We start from the raw sequence: 19083 nt of genomic DNA on the forward strand, positions 1-19083 counted from the left end.
CAGGTGCTCCCTGGTTGCAAACCCGTCTTTCTGAAGTGATCGCTAAAAGAAAGGTCACTATCCATGCTAACGCGTTCAGGCTCACGTCCTATATGGGTTCGAATGGCGCTCCTTGAAGTTGTCGAAGCCCCAATGGTGGATCCCGATGAGGGACTACTGAGTGTTTATGTGGCTTCCAAAATCGAAAAACTCTTGAGCATTCTGTTGACATATGGGTGTCCAGATGCCAGGGACGCCACCGGCTCCCGGAGGGCCTGAAACGCCACCCATTGTGCATTAAGGGTTGCTGGAGCTCATCCCAGGTCAAAGCCCTCTCTTAAAAAAATCCAGTATTCACCTTTGGTCAGCCGCGACCAGATCCCAGCCTTTAGCTAGATACCATGCTGTAAATGATGCCCAATGGTGCCAGTGTTGCTGGGCGGTGGGATTGCTGCACTGCCGTAGCTGCTCCTAAGGACATGCCCAAATGCAGGAACCCTTCCCGCTCAATTTCAGTGCCATCAGATGTAGCCTCCGTAGCGTGTCTTCTGTGAGGGGGTGACAGGATCGGGGGTGGGTTCAAGAGGAAGACCATTTGGACATCCACTGCTAGATGGCGAAGTAAGAGAAACCAAGGCATTCTGGTCCAGTTGTCATTTTCTAGTAAATATGCGTCCAAACCCACGTAAACCGTACCTGCACCCCGCTACACTGCTTACATGCACCCTTAAGTCTGATCGTAACCCTGACTGCGTGCACCCACCCCTTAATCCAACATGCGATCTTACCTCTAAGCAGTGATTCCCATGCGCAAGTGTCTGTATGCCTGTCTTCGGGTGGCAGTTAGATTGGGAGCTTTGCATGGTCATTTCCACGATGTGAGGTTGTGCAGTCAGATCCATGAATACGATTTGTACTGCGCAGTTGTGGGCGTGCGATTGCCTTGTGCAGGCCGTCCCTCGGAACAGACACATTTTCCCTTGTTCTTCCTCATTCTGCATGTTCCGCCCCCTATTTAGGTCTCTGCGTAGGCCCAACCCACACTCTGCAAGGAGTCTCGCGCAAGGCGCTCGACTGCTTGCAGTGGCATGCTAGTCCTGCGTGAAGTCCACGCAAATCCCCGAAAATTACTGCAGTCGATTCCATGAATTGACGGAAGGGGTTTTGTGTGCAGATTGGCGCTCACAGTCCCTATTTGCCGCGCAATATATTCTATGAATCGGACCAACAGTGATGTTCCTTTAGTGAACGATGATCATTCCAGTCATAATGCATTCAGTCAGGGCCGCCTAGAGAGGGGCCCATCATGGGACATGCATTAGACAATTAACTCAGCATGTAGTCAAAGAAGCATACATAGCAAATGATGGATGCTTCTACTGTAGAGTAAGCATGTTTAGAATACATTGAACAAAAGGGTGCCCATTCACAGTCAATAAATAGACTGGCAACATGGTAAATAGCTCCTCTGTGACCTACTGTGTAAAGCATGAATGAGGAGCAATCCACATTGGTGGCCAAGGGAGGGCCAATGCTGTGTGGGGAATCAATTTAACAGACAATGATAACATCTATTGTAATGGGACGTGAGTGTATGCAGCTCGCTAACAATAAGCCACGTTTCAATTCAATAAAACAGAAATAATTGGAATTTCACAAAACATATTGAAGCCTCAATTGTAAGTGCAACACCCATCTGCCTTCCTACTTCTCCCGTCGCTCGGCCACACTCGTGGTGCAGAAGGCGGGCCCCGGGGTGTATTTTGGCACTGCACATGGCCAGCCAGTGGCCGTGGGGGGTGGAGCGCCTCCAGGGGTACTTAAGCTGTCAGGGAAGGTTCGGGAGACAGGCGACGGTTAGACTTTGAGATTGACCAGTCCTGTCGCCTGCTCCCGAGCCTTCCCTGATTTCGGGCCTGGTTGGGGTGTTTTAGGTGAGGTGAGGTGTGGTGTAGTGTAGTTCTAGTGTCGGGTAGGTAGTTAGCTTAATAAAAATAAAAAAAAAATATATATAATAATAATACATATTTACATTATTGTTAGCCGGAGGTACCGTAAATAAGGTACCTCCACTTACCTTAGTTTTAACTCTGCCTGGTTTCTGTCCGCTGCCTTGAGTTTGGGTGGGAAAATGAGGGGCCGTAGGGTTCGCGCTGTGTAGAAGTTATTTTGTGCAAGTAAGGGTAGTGGTTGCAGGCGCCAGCATTACGTGGGCCGCCTAGCTCTGTAGGGGAGTTATTTTTGCACGCGGAGGAGTAGGGCCGGTGAACGCCTGTCCGTGTAGTCCGTTATCAGTTGGGCACCCAGTGCCTGTTATTGTCGCCCGTGGGCGTTCGTTTGCCGGCTTCTGCAGTGGGGGCGGAGCGGTTTGCATTTGATCACGGTGGGTGGAGTGGAGTTTGTGGGGGCCGCTGTGTTTGGGCGTGGGTGATCCAGTGTGGACGGCTACCTGGGATCCCTCCCCGTGTGCTGCTGTGTCCCGTGCGCGCGCGGTAGCAGTCTCAGTCGTAAGAGGGCACTGCAGTTCCCTTAAAGGGACTGTGCTTATTTTACTGTGTTAGTGCGGTGCGGCCTGCAGGCCGCTAGGGGGCAGTGTCTAATTTCGTTTTTGGGGCCTCATTTCTGTGGAAGCTGCAGGGTGTTGGGTGCATTTCTTCTCTGGGGCAGTTCAGGAGCTAGGTGGGGGGGCTTTTTAGGGCAATTGTTATTATTAAAGGGGGGGGGTTTAATTAAAAAAAAACATTTGAAAAAAATAAATAAATTAATAATTTCTCTGTTAGATTAATAATTATTTACTATACTTTATATCTAGGAATTATAAAGTATTTCACTTCTCAAGGAGATTAGTTTGGTAGTGCAATTTTATTTACTGGATGTCCCATTTTTCAAGGGTATTGTCCATGGGTAGGTGCTGGCTCGGGGGCTTAGCTAGTTAGTTGCAGGGGCATAATCCTGGTGCACATTAAGGGTATTAGTGCACTATGGTGGGACAGGGAGCAAGTAAGAAGGGTCTGGTGGATGCTAGGGATCTGAGGGAGGCCCTCGAAATTATTAGCAGGGCATTCTAAAGCCCAATTGGAAGGGGCGGTAGGGGAAGTAACGGGAGTAGGTGGTGGTAGGCCGCAGCGTAGAGCTGCGGCAGATGGGGCTCTCGCTGCAGTGGTGGCTTGCACCCCCGGATGGGGAGAGGGTAGGTTTGGGAATCCAGGGGCAGGAAGATGAGGAGGGAGATTGACAGGAGAGCGTCCAGGGGAGAAATGATTTCGCGTGGGGAGCCAGATAGGGATGGAGTTAATAATGACCAGGGGGAATTAGGGGATGTGAGGAGTGTTCAAAAAGGGGGGGTCAAGGGAGCCATGGAGGGGGGTGTGATGGAGCGCAGAAGGGGGCAACAGGGCAGAGGGGAAAAGGGGGTATATACCCGCGGAAGAGTGCAGGTGGGAGAAGGAGAGAGAGGTCCCCATCAATTGATGAGGTCAGGGAGGGGTGCGGAACGGCCCCCCCCGATAGGAGTAGTATGGGCGAAGGGCACTGCTCAGCCCCCGCTGTTCAGGTGGAAGGAGAGGGTTTAAGAACGGCCCCTCCTCAGTCAGCGCAAGGAGAGCCTAGAGGGTGCAGCACGGCCCCTAGCGAGGAGGATTACAGGGTGGAGGACTGCACGCCTCACCCGAGAGAAGAGGACCAGGCATGGGTTTCTGCGGCCCCGCCGAGAAGACGTCAAAGGAGTAGCGGGGCGGACGCCCCGGGCTCGCAGGAAGAAGATTGACTCAACCTGGGCATGAGCTTGCAGCCACAATGGTATTTAAGGGGTGATGAAGTTGGTTTGGAGGATTATGTGGGGCAGTGGAAGGAAGAAGGTTATAGGGCTGTAAGGGAAAGGGGGGGAGGAGAGAAGAAGTTTGAGGGGGAGTGGGAAAGACAGGTGCAGGGCGGTCAGATGGCAAGAGGTCGGGGGCACAATTGGCTGAGTGAGTCTGCTGACATGTTTTGTCCCTGCAGTAGGAGCCCTCGAAGAAAAGAGATGAGGAGCATCGGGGTGGAAGCCAGACCACAGACGGGCTGTATGTAACGAGGTGAGCAGGAAAGGGGATGGTCATCTGCATGGCAGAGAGGGGACACGAGAATGGGGACGGGTAATGAAGGGTCTGGCCTGAAGGGGTAAGGAAAGAAGTTGGTGTACAGGCCATTGGAGCCTTGGGGGATGAGAAGAGCATTTGCTCAGTGGAGGTTCAAACGGACAAGGTGGTGGAGCCAGTGGGGCTCGAGGTACAAGTTGCAAAAGAAAAGGAGGTTTAAGTGAAAGGCAAGGGGAAAAAACTGCCGTACATGGGTATCACAAAACCTTTGGGGGCGCACTTGATGGCAGCGACCAGGGAGAAGATTGAGGCGGGGGAATGTGTAGATGTTTTTAAGCTGCTCCATAGGGAAGTGAGAGCAAAGGAGGGGTCTAAGGAAGAAGAGAAGGAACTGGTGTCACGCCCAAGGGTCCCAGTGATATTGAGAATTGGACGTCGGCATTTATCATTTATGCCAGCGTATATTGTGAGAAATTCTTCGGAGCGATGCGTAGCTCTGCTCAAATATATGGATGTAATTAGGAAGGATTTCACGAGTTTTGGGGGTTTTGCCTGGGTACGCTATGATGAGGAATTCAGAGCAAGAATGGCGGAGGACAGTCAGGCTGTGTGGGGGGAAATAGACATGGATCTTTGGCTGCAATGGATGGCTCCAACAAGGCCTGCCCCGACATTGCACACAGCAAGTGGTCTGCCTGTGCCTTACCGGCCCTTTCTTGGTCGCCCTGCCCATGATGGGGCAGGGGGAGGAGGCAGAGGACAGCCCTCAGCAGCATGTTGGGCGTTCAATAAAGAAGGTTGCACGAGGGGGATGTGCAAATGTAAACACGAGTGCAGCAGGTGTGCGGGTCGGCATCCGGTTACAGATTGTTTTCAGGCAGGGAACAGTGGGTCAGGGCGAGGAGCGGGGCAAGGAGTTGGGGGGGGAAGGACCAAATGCCAGGTAAATTGGGGTGTTCTGGTAGGTCGGGCTCAGTTTATTGGAAAAGGAGGGGGCACAAGGTTTGATGAGAGGTTTTGGGGGCTATTCAAAGGGAAGTAGGAGAGGGGTGAGGAGGAAGACGCTGAGGTAGGGCAGGGGAGGGCAGCAGGGGGAATGTAACTGTGGAAATTGTTAAGGGGTGGTGGCCGGCGTTTGGAGGGCATGGACAACGGTGGCGAAGCCCTCACGCTTGCCGCACGACAAGGTGAGTAAGCTTTAGGCTGCATGGACGGAGGTGCGGGAGCGCCTCTGGTGCAGCAGGGGGAAGTGATGAGATTGGTCTGCATGGACGGGGGTGCACTAGGGCCCCTGGTGCAGCTGGGGGGAAAAATGGAGCAACGAAGAAAGGTGCTGGAAGAGGAATTGATATGGAATGGACTGCATGGACAGGGGCGCAGGTTTGGCCCCTGGTGCAGCGGTGGAGAGGAGTAAGGCAGAAAAGGGGCCTGCATGGACGGGGGTGCACTAGGGCCCCTGGTGCAGGTGGGGAAACAGGTGATAATGGACGCAAGGAGCTTGAAGATTAGTTATATGGAATGGACTGCATGGACGGGGGTGCAGGTTTGGCCCCTGGTGCAGTGGCGAAGAGGAGTAATGAAGAAAAGGGCCTGCATGGACGGGTGCACGTGGGCCCCCGGTGCCGGGTGGGCAACACAGGGCCATACTAGTAAGGTGAGGGAAGGTGGGGAGCAAGGGTGAGCAGGTGGGTAATAGGTTAGAGGAAAAAGGGCGTCTAAGTGGGATAAGCTGTGTTGTTTAAAGGTAGGTGAAAGGTGCGAAATATAGGGGGACAGGTAGGAGAGGACCGGGGGTGTTTCCTGAGAGGGATAAGGAGATGGCCAGGAAGGATAGGTTACTGAGGAAGGTGGTACTAGTGGTGTGGGGAAGGTTAGGAGGTTGGAACTCATTCATTTAGGGGGGATGCAGCATCTGAAGGTAGCAGCCTGGGCTATTCAGAGGAGTAGGTGAAAAGTTTGGGACGCTGTAAATAAGGGAGATACAAAGGGTATGTCGGGGACCGGGGCAAACGGTATGTCTTTGAAGACTTTTTCAGTAGGTAGCAGGAGTGTTGCATTTATTAGGATGTTGTTGATTTGTAAGTGATTTTGCAATTTCTTTTTCAGATGCTGCTAGGAGGACGGGCCAGATGTCACAAATCTGGTCTGCGGGACATGCTATGGTTAAGTGGGTGGGGAAGGAAGCTGAGAAAAGGGTTGTTGGCAGGCAACTGGGTTGCAGCTATAAAGGTGTTGTAGTAAGATGGTCCGGGTTTGGGGCGCTGCGCTGGAATCAGTTGCTTCCTATGTTGGCTGGGTTGAGGGAAAGCTAGGGGCCTCCAGATGGGGTGATTATTCATGGTGGGGGAAAATGATCTGGTAAGGGATACGGGTGTGGCTCTTCTTAGGAAAGTAAAAAGGGATTGTGTTAGGGGTCCGAGAAGTGTGACCTCAAGAATCTGTAGTGGGGACTAAGTGGTTGCCACAGAGAGTTTGGTGGGGAGCGAGGAATGTGGGAGCGATAGAGCGGGCAAGGAAGGGGATAAACAGAGAGATGGTAGAATTTTGTGCATCGGTGCGGTTCAGGTTTTGGACCATAAGGAGATAGTTTAGGAAGGAATCATGAGATTTAGAGAGGATGGTGTACACTTGTCGGTATTTGGGAATAATCATTATCTGGCGGACTTGAGCTCTTGGCTGCGAGATTGGTTAAGGAGTTGGAGGTAAGGAGAACTGGTGGGGGGTGGGGCAGAAAGAACACCTCGGTGGAGGGTTTTTCTGGTGTCGGGGGCATGGCCCCTTTAGATGTGTGGGGAGGGAAGCACAATGGGGGAATGGCGCGGGAAAGGATGGGGTGGTGCTGTTTGCACAAGCGGGCCACCCCGGGGGAACAGGTATTGAGCCTGGAGGGGCATGGCCCAGGGGAGAAAGCGGGACACCTGGATAAGGGGTAAGGAGACGGTAGGGTCCAAGGGATAGTTAGGGAGGAAGTGGTTTTATTTAATTATTTAATTGTTGGGGGAAAATGAAAATGTTTAATTATTTAATTGGGTGTTTAAAATAGTTCTTTAGTCTGTAAGGCCATGGAGCCAGGTAAGCGTTTAATTGTAAGCTTTGGCCTGTCACTTTAAAGCGACCTTTTCCACTTTTAAACGAGTCTGGGTTTTTGTGCAGTAAGCCAAAAGGGGGGCCCCGGGGGGAACGCAAAGTGTTTCCCCCCGGGGTGTATTTTGGCACTGCACACGGCCAGCGAGTGGCCATGAGGGGGTGGTGCGCCTCCAGGGGTACTTAAGCTGTCAGGGAAGGTTCGGGAGACAGGCGACGGTTAGACTTTGAGATTGACCCGCCCTCCCACCCCTTTCCTTTGGGTTAGGTCTGGTATCTGGTTTTATTTCTAAAGGGGGGGACAGGAACTTGGGTTCTTCAGGGTTTTTTTTTACTTTCCATGTCAAGTTTTTTAGGGGTTTTTTGGTCTGTTTAAGGAGCTATTATCTGGTAGTTTTGTGTGACAGGTCGGGGCACTAGTGAAGTTGTAATGTACAATTTCCTTTGCTGATGTGGCAGGTTAGACTGGCTGCAGGTCATAGGAAAGGGGGAGATTGGTGTAGAGGGGAGTGTGAGGGGTCTTGAAGTGGTTCTGGTTGTCGGGGGCATGGCCCCTTTAGATGTGGGGGGAGGGAAGCACATTGGGGGAATGGCGCGGGAAAGGATGGGGTGGTGCTGTTTGCACAAGCGGGCCACCCCGGGGGAACAGGTATTGAGCCTGGAGGGGCATGGCCCCGGGGAGAAAGCGGGACGCCTGGAGAAGGGGTAAGGAGACGGTAGGGTCCAAGGGATAGTTAGGGAGGAAGTGGTTTTATTTAATTATTTAATTGTTGGGGGAAAATGAAAATGTTTAATTATTTAATTGGGTGTTTAAAATAGTTCTTTAGTCTGTAAGGCCATGGAGCCAGGTAAGCGTTTAATTGTAAGCTTTGGCCTGTCACATTAAAGCGACCTTTCCCACTTTTAAACGAGTCTGGGTTTTTGTGCAGTAAGCCAAAATGGGGCACTAGTGGGACCAACACCGCCACCAAACTCAGCATCCCCAGCCCGTCTTTGGACCTGTGCTTGGGAGCACTTCGAGTTGAGCTGTGACAAAAGGTATCAAAAGCAGTATAGTCCTGCGGTCAACCAATGGTGCACACTTGTGCATTCAGTTAGCTTTTTCTTATCATTCATCTTTTGCAAATCTCGTACCACCTCGACCCATAATTACCTATATACTGCAAGATGTGGATACGTTTGCAGATTCCCTTTACTCAGAACCAACCGTGTCGCGGTGCCGCGTCTGATTAAAGAACGTGAAACGCAATCCCCTTTTCAGTCAGTCTAGTCAACACATCCTTTGGATCCTTGCTGAGTCCCAAGCTGAGGGAAACCGGAAACCCTGTTCTGAGCTGCTGCATAGGGATTCCCCTGGGAACTAGGCCAAGCCCCATCATTGATTGTATGTTTCATTGACCCTTTGAGCTGTTGCTATAACAGGTGAATTCCTTCTCATTCATGTCCTCATTAACTGTTCCCTTCGCTCTGAAGAAGCTTTTCTGGTGGAGGTTCCTCGCTTCAGATTTTCCCGGGTTGGCGGTCTGGTCTTCTCGGTGGCGGATGCTATCCTGTGGAACTCTCTCCCTCGGGCCCTGCGGTGGATGGAGGATTATCTTGCCTTCAGGAGATCTTTGAAGACCTATTTATTTGGCATAAATAAACGGTCTATAAGGGTTCCCCCTAATCCAAGGATTGATATCTATTGAAGTGGCCATGTTATTCTCTCTGTGGGGACAGACGGGATACCCAAACCCATGCACAGCTACTGCGAGGCACGCCATTCTTCAGCCTGCTGATTCAGTCAGTACTGGCATTCAGACCTGGAGAGGCTCAGAACTTGAGTGCTTCAGCTAGGTCAAGTTGTGCAGGCACTGTTTCCCCCATGTTCTCATTTCACACTGACTTTTGCTGTCTGTCATCTGTGTCTTCTTTCCAGCATACCAGTGGTTGAAGTGAGCGCGAACAGTCGGGAACGGCGTTCGACTACTTTTAGATTTCCCTGTGAACAGCTTCACTACTTTTTGCAACCATTTTCACCATTCTGGAACTGTTCTTTGTGAGGTTAAAGCACACTTCTCCACTTTACCGCCGGATATCAATTACAGCTAAACTGAAATCTGTTTCAACTCAATTGCCTGTCAACTAGCAGGACTGCAACCCTTGAAAAATATGTTGCATGTTGCTCCCTCCCTTCCTACTCTGTTCCCTGCCGGAGTCACAGTTCCACTACGTTTTTGGTCTATTTCCATCACTGCAGCACACCCTGATCTTTCTTCTCTCTGGAGTGATAGTTATGCCCATCCCCTGCCAAGCACACTATCTCTGCTGGGCTACTGCGCAGCTGTGCCCATTGCCCCCGCATCTTCTCTTTTGCTCTCTTTTTTTCCTTTAGGTTCCCCTTCTTCTATGTTGCGTGCTGTGCACTCTCCTTTTAAAGCATGAGATAAACAACATGCATCTCCTGTGGTCGGCTACATTATGCGTCCCAATTGTTTCACAGTATTTCTGGGAATGACATCAGCCAGTGGAAGTTCCCATCACTGTCCTGTCAATGTGAACTCGTTGGCAGAGTTTCCATCACAGGCTAGGGGCCCTAGTCCCTGCCAATGAGGAAGTCAAAGTGGCAGTTGCTAAGCAACTCAATTCCACATTCACAGTTCTTGCAAATATTAAGTTGCATTATTTCGAATGTTTAAGATACATGTGGTTGCCTTGCTGACAGTCTAGAATACAATGGCATAATCAGTGCGTCACTTTCTCGTTGGCAGTTATGCACCGCACGGCTGACAGTATGTGCGTCACTTTCTCGTTGGCAGTTACGCACCGCACGGCTGACAGTATGTGTGTCACTTTCTCGTTGGCAGTTATGCACCGCTCTCCTGACAGTAGGTGCGTCACTTTCTCGTTGGCAGTTATGCACCGCACGGCTGACACTATGTGTTTCACTTTCTCGTTGGCAGTTATGCACCGCTCTCCTGACAGTAGGTGCGTCACTTTCTCGTTGGCAGTTATGCACCGCACTGCTGACAGTAAAGTAGGTGCGTCACTTTCTCGTTGGCAGTTATGCACCGCACTGCTGACACTAGCAATGGCACCTTTCAAATCTATATTATATCTCCCTCAAAATAATATTACATGAATACTTATGTTGTTGTTTAATACATTTGCAGATACAATTCTTTGTTCCTGAAGAAGGGTGGTGGCCCGAAACGCGTAGAGCTATAGCAATATACTTTTTTTTCTAACTTAAAGCATGGTTGTTTTTTGGCTTTAAATACAAACTATGATTTTCTGCACGCTTTGGGTGCACTGGTGTTTTTTTGTGTACTAGTGGTCTTTGACTTGTAACTTTGCTTATCATTTTTAAACAACTGATTGTTGTACAGTGCATTGGTGTGCAGGGGACGCGAGTGTCTTAGACATTAAGACACTTTTTTCTTTATATGTTGTACAGTTTTGTGTCAAGACTGTTTATACCCGCTCTGTACCCAGAGAATGTTGTTATTCATATTCCTTGGTTGTGTTCTGAACTGCGTAAAAACACTGGAGCGCTCCTATGCATAAGGCAGGGACGTCATTTCAACCAAAATGGCAGGGGTAGCGGCAGTGACATCACACGACCCTTGACCCCTGATGACATCACAGTAAGTGATGTCATTTGACCCCACCCCGAAGTGATGTTGCAGGAATGATGGAACAGGACCTTTCACCTGTTGACAAAACAGGAAGTGGCATCACATAGCATTTTACACTTTGCTAAATATGGTTACGATATCACTATAATGTGATGTACATTTCATACAAGAATAGATCACCATAGGTATTGTTAAGATCAGTGTGTATAGACCCATATTACCAAATGACTGTGAATGCAGACAGACGTCCGTGACCAAATGATAATGCTGTGTTATTATATAGCACTTAAGCTTAAGCGCGCTATATGGAAAAAATATACACCCAATATCACCCAACCTGTGTTGGTACTCATTTATCGACCTCAGAAGGATGAAAGGCTGAGTTGAGGCGTTTAAGATCAGACTAAATCAGTGACTCACCCCCTGAAGTGTGCCTGAAATAAACCTTTAATGAGTCTGGCAATTATTGTATAGAATTCCAGAAAGACACATTATTTGGTATTCCTATTCTTTCTTATTTAGGGTCAGTGCTGAAAGTGTTAAACTTGTGGCACTCCAGAAGTAAAGAGCCACATGGTGCTGGCCACAGCCAAGGAGTTTGCATTACCAAAAAAAAAGTTCTTTTTTTTTAGAGGTCGCAAGGGAGACCACAGAGGTCGCAAGGAAGACCTCAGAGGTCGCAGTTGCGACCTCTCGTGACCCCTAAATGACGCCCCTGGCATTATGATTTCGGGACCTTTCAGAATGAAGCAGTACAAGATGGAGCATTACTGAGGCATGGCACACACATTTCCATGCACTTTCGAACACACATTCGTTTTTAGGGACCCACATCTGCGTTTTGCTCATACAGGAAGGTTAGCTCGCATACAAGCCTAAGGTCCTGGCGTCAGCAGTACTTCTGGCGGACCCTGCTCCGGTCCTGCTGACAGGGACCCTGACCCATGCCCATTCTGGGGGCAGAGATATAATCCTAACATGAGATTCTGCTATTCAGTCAGTGTGCCCCACCAGGCAGACCTTGCTGTGTCCTTGGAGGAACACTGAGTGGTGCACAGAGGGTAGGTGGCCTCCTCGAGGTTGCTGGGAGAAACCCACGAGCCGCTCCCTTTTCCAATGGGAACCCTCACGACTTGCATCTATCAGGCATGCACGCATGAGCAGTTGGAGTTGGGGTATTCTTGGGTTCTGCTTTTCCCAGGCATGGATTAGATGAGAGAGGCTCCTAGCCAGAAGGTGGCAGAAGGTTAGGGAGATATCATTCTCCCAGCTGCTCTTCCCACTCCCTATAAGTTGGCACTGGGTTCTCCTGTATACTAGAAATAGTGAGAGGCGGGAGGGCAGAGGCAGCATTTCTGCCACATCAACAATCTCCCCATTTGGAAATCGATAGGGATGTAGAGTTTGGCGGGAACAGGCTGCATCCTCTTCCCACCACACTAAATCACAGCAAAGGGATCCTTACAGGCTTTCCTTCCCACCACACTAAATCACACCGAAAGTGATCCATGCAGGCTTTCTTTCACACCACACTAAATCACACCAAAGGGATCCTTGCAGGCTTTCTTTCCCACCACACTAAATCACACCGAAAGTGATCCATGCAGGCTTTCTTTCACACCACACTAAATCACACCAAAGGGATCCTTACAGGCTTTCTTTCCCACCACACTAAATCACACCAAACGTGATCCTTGCAGGCTTTCTTTCAACCACACTAAATCACACCGAAGGGATCCTTGCAGGCTTTCTTTCCCACCACACGAAATCACACCGAAAGTGATCCATGCAGGCTTTCTTTCACACCACACTAAATCACACTGAAGGGATCCTTACAGGCTTTCTTTCCCACCACACTAAATCACACCAAACGTGATCCTTGCAGGCTTTCTTTCAACCACACTAAATCACACCGAAGGGATCCTTGCAGGCTTTCTTTCCCACCACACGAAATCACACCGAAAGTGATCCATGCAGGCTTTCTTTCACACCACACTAAATCACACCGAAGGGATCCTTACAGGCTTTCTTTCCCACCACACTAAATCACACCGAAAGTGATCCATGCAGGCTTTCTTTCACACCACACTAAATCACACCGAAGTGATCCTTACAGGCTTTCTTTCCCACCACACTAAATCACACAGAAGTGATCCTAACAGGCTTTCCTTCCCATCACACTAAATCACACCAGAGTGATCCTTACAGGCTTTCCTTCCCACCACACTAAATCACACCAAAGTGATCCTTACATCACACTGAAGTGATCCTTACAGGCTTTCCTTCCCACCACACTAAATCACACTGAAGGGATCCTTACAGGCTTTCCTTCCCACCACACTAAATCACACTGAAGTGATCCTTACAGGCTTTCCTTCCCACCACACTAAATCACACCAAAGTGATCCTTACAGGCTTTCTTTCCCACCACACTAAATCACACCGAAGTGATCCTAACAGGCGTTCTTTCCCACCACACTAAATCACACCGAAGTGATCCTAACAAGCTTTCCTTCCCACCACACTAAATCACACCGAAGTGATCCTTACAGGCTTTCCTTCCCACCACACTAAATCACACCGAAGTGATGCTTACAGGCTTTCTTTCCCACCACACTAAATCACACTGAAGTGATCCTTACAGGCTTTCCTTCCCACCACACTAAATCACACCAAAGTGATCCTTACATCACACTGAAGTGATCCTTACAGGCTTTCCTTCCCACCACACTAAATCACACTGAAGGCATCCTTACAGGCTTTCCTTCCCACCACACTAAATCACACCAAAGTGATCCATGCAGGCTTTCTTTCTGCAGGTTTCTAATAAAAAGAAGGTTGTATGAAAGCAATTGAATTGCCCCACTGAACTCACCCGGTCTATATTCTGCATCCCTAGTTGGACCTGTCCGGAATGGATGAGGCATCTGAAGAAGAGAATGACACCCTGTGGGGTTGCTACGACTGCTGTGGAACAAACACCTCCCAGAAACTAGCATCAACAGACGACAAGAAGGAAGTCACGCAGGTGAGACAGACATCTGCCCACTGATTGGTTGCACACCGGGGTACAAGCGACTTGCTATTGGAAAAAGAGTCCTTTTTGCTGTTGTAATTTAGTTATTCCTTTTTATGGAATGCAAGGCTGCAACCTTCCGTGAAAAATTAGATGCACCTTGAAAGAAAGCAACAAAACAACTACCCCATATTATGAAGACATAGCATGCAATGTCAAGGCGTAGAGGACAAGGCCCTCCCAAAATATGTAACTGCCCACTCAACAGTGCTGTGTGGGCATTTACAGATGTTAATAACATTACCTTCAGGCCCCACCTGTTAGGCAATCCTGGCTACGCCTCTGATGCACTGCCCAACACCCTTCACCATTCTTCCAAATTGTCCCTTACTGGGTGTTAGCCCAATCATTTCTGTGAGTTTAGGATCAATGTTTGAGTGGGGGTGTGCGTGCAAATTATGGGTCTAGTGCAGTACTACCTGTGGATAGTTTGGGGTTAGTTTTGTTCCTTTTAACTAGCGGCTAAAAGTTTAATTGCCTGTGTCCGGCCGTAGCCTCCTGAGGAGGTTTTGTGCAGCTGTGCCAAGTGACTACTTAAGGCCAAGTACCCCATTGCTAGTCTTCTGGTACCTTCCTAGTTGGGAGAGCGGTCTTACAGATCCTTGCAATGTTATTGGAAGGTGGATGAGAGATGGGAGTACTGTTGAGGTAACCATCGTATGATTGGCTGGCATATATGTCCGATGATTGGTGTGCAGGATCCCATGTAATGTGTCAGTATAGACTTCAAGACTATATAGGATACTCGGCACAATACTAAGGGTATAGGCCTGGCGCGTGCCTTCCACGGAATAGGCCCCACTTCTGCATGCCAAACTCTTACCAGCTTGCTCGCTGCTTTCCTGTATATTGGGCTGCAGACTTCTTTGAGTTTAGCCAGGCCCCCAGATAGACATAGCTTGAGACCACAGTGATGACTTCATTTTCAATTTTCCTACTATCATAATTTTTCTTTTTGATTTGTTCATCTCAAGACCGTTTTCTTTTGAATATTTATATAATGCCACCAATGAACGTTGCAGACCTATCGGTGTCCTGTCCGGTAACACTGTATCGTGCCCATACATCGGCCAGGTGACCTCATGGATGCCAATCCTAGGAGGAACGTTTGTACTGTTTTGTATTGCGGTGCTCATGTGCACAGTAAAAAGCATGGGAGCCCGAACGCATCTCTGGTTCACCCCTTTCACAGGATAAACACACTTTGATCACCACTTACATTCATACATTTGATCAATAACTACACACAGGCATATGCAATGTGAGAATATGGGTGTCCTTGGGTGGTTGAATAGCCCTGCAGGCATAGACTTTACGTATCAAGGGGGGAACTGCAAGGTGGGGACATCATCGTGATAAACACATAACTGCCACTCCCACAGAGAGGGTCATATTCATGTAGGCCTTGTCTTCAGGGCGTCTCTTGATATGTGAAGGCACTGCAGGTATTGGGACCGCATTTCCTGGACCGCCCTGAAAAGTGTCGCCCAGGAAATGCCGCCCACACAAGAGCGCAATGGAAGAGGAGAGTGCAGAGCGGGCAAGGAAGAGGGGAGTGGTCATGGGGCGGGGATCTGGATAGGGGTACGGCCTGGATAGAGGGAGTTTGTGTGGTGTAACATGGAGAGTTGGCGCAGGAGGAGCTAGGGAGGTGAGGGAGCGAAGAGAACAAGACAAGGCAGGGGAGGCAGGGCAGGGGCGTTTGGCATGCAGCATTGTGGGTGGGGTGAAACCCTCTGACAGATGCATAAGCTTGGACGTTTGAGGCTGGTTCGAGGCAGTCAAAATAGGAAGCCTTTTTCGGAGCTGCCAAACCGGGCAGATATTAACGTAGAACCATGGTAACGGAGATAGGGTTATGGCCACACCGCCTTAGTTTAACCACCAAAACAGGTCCAAAGGCGCACACGCACACAGCATATGTTGTGAGCCGGGATCCAAAACCTACCCTGACAGGATATAGAAGGTCCACAAGGTCTGTAGTATTTTTGGGTGCAGTTATGTCCTGCCTCATTCATAGCCAGACATAATAATAATCTCACAGAGATCATGTAAGCATGTTTCAAGTGCTTGCCTGAACCAAGATGTCTGCTAGGATGTGTGTCTCTTATAGTTTTCAGGCAGGAATCTCCATTATGTATTATGACATTCGAATGATATGTATGCAGAACGTTGCACAAATCTGCAACCAATAAAAAGGCTGTTTTTAAAATGGATGTGGATCTGTTAGCATTGTATGGTCTACGGCCTCTATACCGCTTCACCAAAGCGCCACGTTGGACGGCTCACGGTAAAATATGCTTCAAAGAAGCAGTCAGGAGATCACAATGAAGATAGACTTTCAATTCATTGCTGTGTAGCCACAAGGCCTGACCTAGAAGAAACCGATCGAGCGAATTTGGCAAAGTGTAGATCATTGGGCCCTGAATGCTACATCCCATAGACGCTGGATGACAAGTCACCGAACAGGAGTACCCAAAAGAGCACTCTGTGAACTCTGGCCCTGACTCCACTGGATGGGATTGCAACAGCGCTGAGCCTTCCACAATCAATAGCACCCACGGAGTGATGCAAGTCCACTGTAAACAGTATTGGTCATCCAACGACAACAGCCAGAGAAAATAGTTTCATAGGTCCAAAAGATCAAGCACCCAGTGGAGATTGAGCTCCCAGTGTATGGAATTCAAACACTGTTAATTGTACCCTTTCCAGGTGTATGATATGATATGGCATTTATAATCCGCCTATACACAAGTGTTTCTAGGTGCCACAAGACAAGTGAGGGAAGACAAGACAAACAATCTTACTAGGCCTTGTATCATTCAGTCTGTGCAAGTGCAACACGAGAAGTGCAGGAGGAAGGGAGATGGGGAAGTGCAAGGGAGAGGGTATGGGGAAAGGGCGATTATGGATGATGCAGAGGTCTTGAACTTGTTTGTTGCAGCCCCTGGGAGCCAGTGGAGAGATTTCAGGGCTGGAGAGGTACAGTCCCTGGGCTTGTGGCCAAGGATAAGTCTTGCAGTCCTGTTCCGAAGTAGTGTCATGGGGTGAAGGGTAGAATTAGGCAGATTAAGAAAGAGGCTGTTGCAATAGTCCAGCCTGGAGAGAACCAGGCCTCTGGAGAAGATGAGCTTCTAGGAAAAAGTGAGAAATCTAAGAAATGGAAGCATGTCTTCACAGCCTTGACATCTCTCAATTCTTTGAATTAGAGCATAGAACATCAGAAAACCTGGAGTTTAATGACTGAACGATCATTCATGGAAGAACTAGAACTGGAAGGGAAGTCCAACAAAATATACAAAAATAGGTAATTTGGCTGTGCTCGTTCTCCGCAGAGGGGCTCTCCTGTTTTTTTTTTTTTGTTTTTTTTTTTTAAAAATTTATACATATGCAGTTTAAATAAAACTTTTACACAAACATTATTTCTTAAAAACATCCATACAAAACATTACTAAATACAAAATTACAGTACAAATCCATCTTATATCTAGTCTTTAAAACACACATCATATGCACTGTCATTCTAAAAACGACATCCTCAATTGGAGAGCATCGCTTTCCAACTACCTTCAAATCATCCTTTCCTTATACCCATAAATCTACTAACTCCCCAGTTTTACGATAATAATGGCATTCGTGCCTCTCCCAAATAAGCCAATTGGTGTTGTAATCCCACAGTTCTTATTCTTTCCCTAATTCAATGTTCCTAACCCAGTTCCAAGATCACTTCCATCTACACTTCTAATCCCTACCAGTGCCGGCTAATGTTTCTTCAATTACCTGCCAGATCATCAATAACGCAATATTGAGCTCCATACTATCTCCCAATATACATCTTTGCCAAAAAGCAGGGCTTTTAATCCAATCAGGATCATGGACAAAATGACCTAAATATGTCATATAGACGAACCCTAAGGTTTTACATCTAGTCATCATGTGCCTAATCATGTCCACTCGGTGATTGTGTTTACATAGCCTAAAGCTTCTTTTATCGTCAGCTAGACCCATCCGCGGAACAAGTACCCCCAACAAACACAGGGAGCTGATGTAACAAATGTGTTGAGGGCTTTTATATTTTTTTCAGTCCATATTATCCTATTCTTCTCGGTATTTACATAAAAGTCTCCTATTATTAGGGTGACCAGACGTCCCGGTTTTCCGGCACAGTCCGGGGAAATCATCCTATGTCCTGGGTCCCGGTAGTTTTTTTCAAGTTTTTTAGAAACCCCGTCCGGGGTTTACAGGGTTGGGTGGCTTCAGTCATTAAAATCGTAATTGTTTTTCACAACAGTTTCAGAATTTTGAAGTTGGAGGATTGGCCCAAACTCCCAACCTTTCAGGCACAGTCAGTAAGTCACAACACTTACCGACTGTGCCACAGAGACTGGCTTGGAAATGAGAGTACAGCAAGCCATGTTATATCTATCAGAGCAAAAGCCTGTTTTGAATTAACATGCCAAGATTCACAGACAAAACTGTACAAAGAGATCATATAGAGTTTACAGAAAGGAGAAGTGATGGAAATATGATTGGGTGGTGGTTGTGGGCGCGTGTTGGGGGAGGGACGGTAATTGGTGGGTTGCAATGGGGTAGTCCCTCTTTTATGTTGTTGGTCGTCCCAGTTTTTAGTTTTGGAAATCTGGTCACCCTACCTGTAAATTCCTTTCTCAACACACATTTACCAGCAAATTCAAAATTGCATGAGCACTATAAGTATTAAAAACCACCTTCAGGGACTATTAATGAATAAATAATCAAGCTCTTTTTTGTCACAGCACTCCCGGTGTAATTTCCAGCGATATCCCCCGTTACTCTGGCGTTCATCATGATAAGACCCCATTCCTTCACAAACCTCATCCAAAGATCACCGGTTCTATGGGATGGCTCCCACTCAGGAGAGTCTTCAGCCATGTTTTAGCTCACTTTTCACAGAGAAGAAATATCTATTTACATGTCAGACTGGCCCCACCCACCAAGGCAGTCCAGCAACGAAATACTAGGCAATTTTTCTCTGAGCAAGAATAATAACAGCAACCCCAGACACGTGTTTCGACCTTGTTGTACCTCATCAGTGAGGTGAAGCTGCTGCCTTCGTCTTAGCTTGGCTGTCTGCCTGCTGAGAGTTCTTTGATTCTGCCAGTCAGTCCTCCGTTCCCTTGATCAGACATTTGCTTATCTTCAGACTAGTGAACCAAAAGATTCCTCCTGGAATCGCCCGTTAAAATATATGCTTGGAATCGTCTCTTCATCC

The sequence above is a fragment of the Ambystoma mexicanum genome, chromosome 2p, assembly GCF_040938575.1.
Source record: "Ambystoma mexicanum isolate Mex_15411 chromosome 2p, UKY_AmexF1_1, whole genome shotgun sequence".
Taxonomy (NCBI): Eukaryota; Metazoa; Chordata; class Amphibia; order Caudata; family Ambystomatidae; genus Ambystoma; species Ambystoma mexicanum.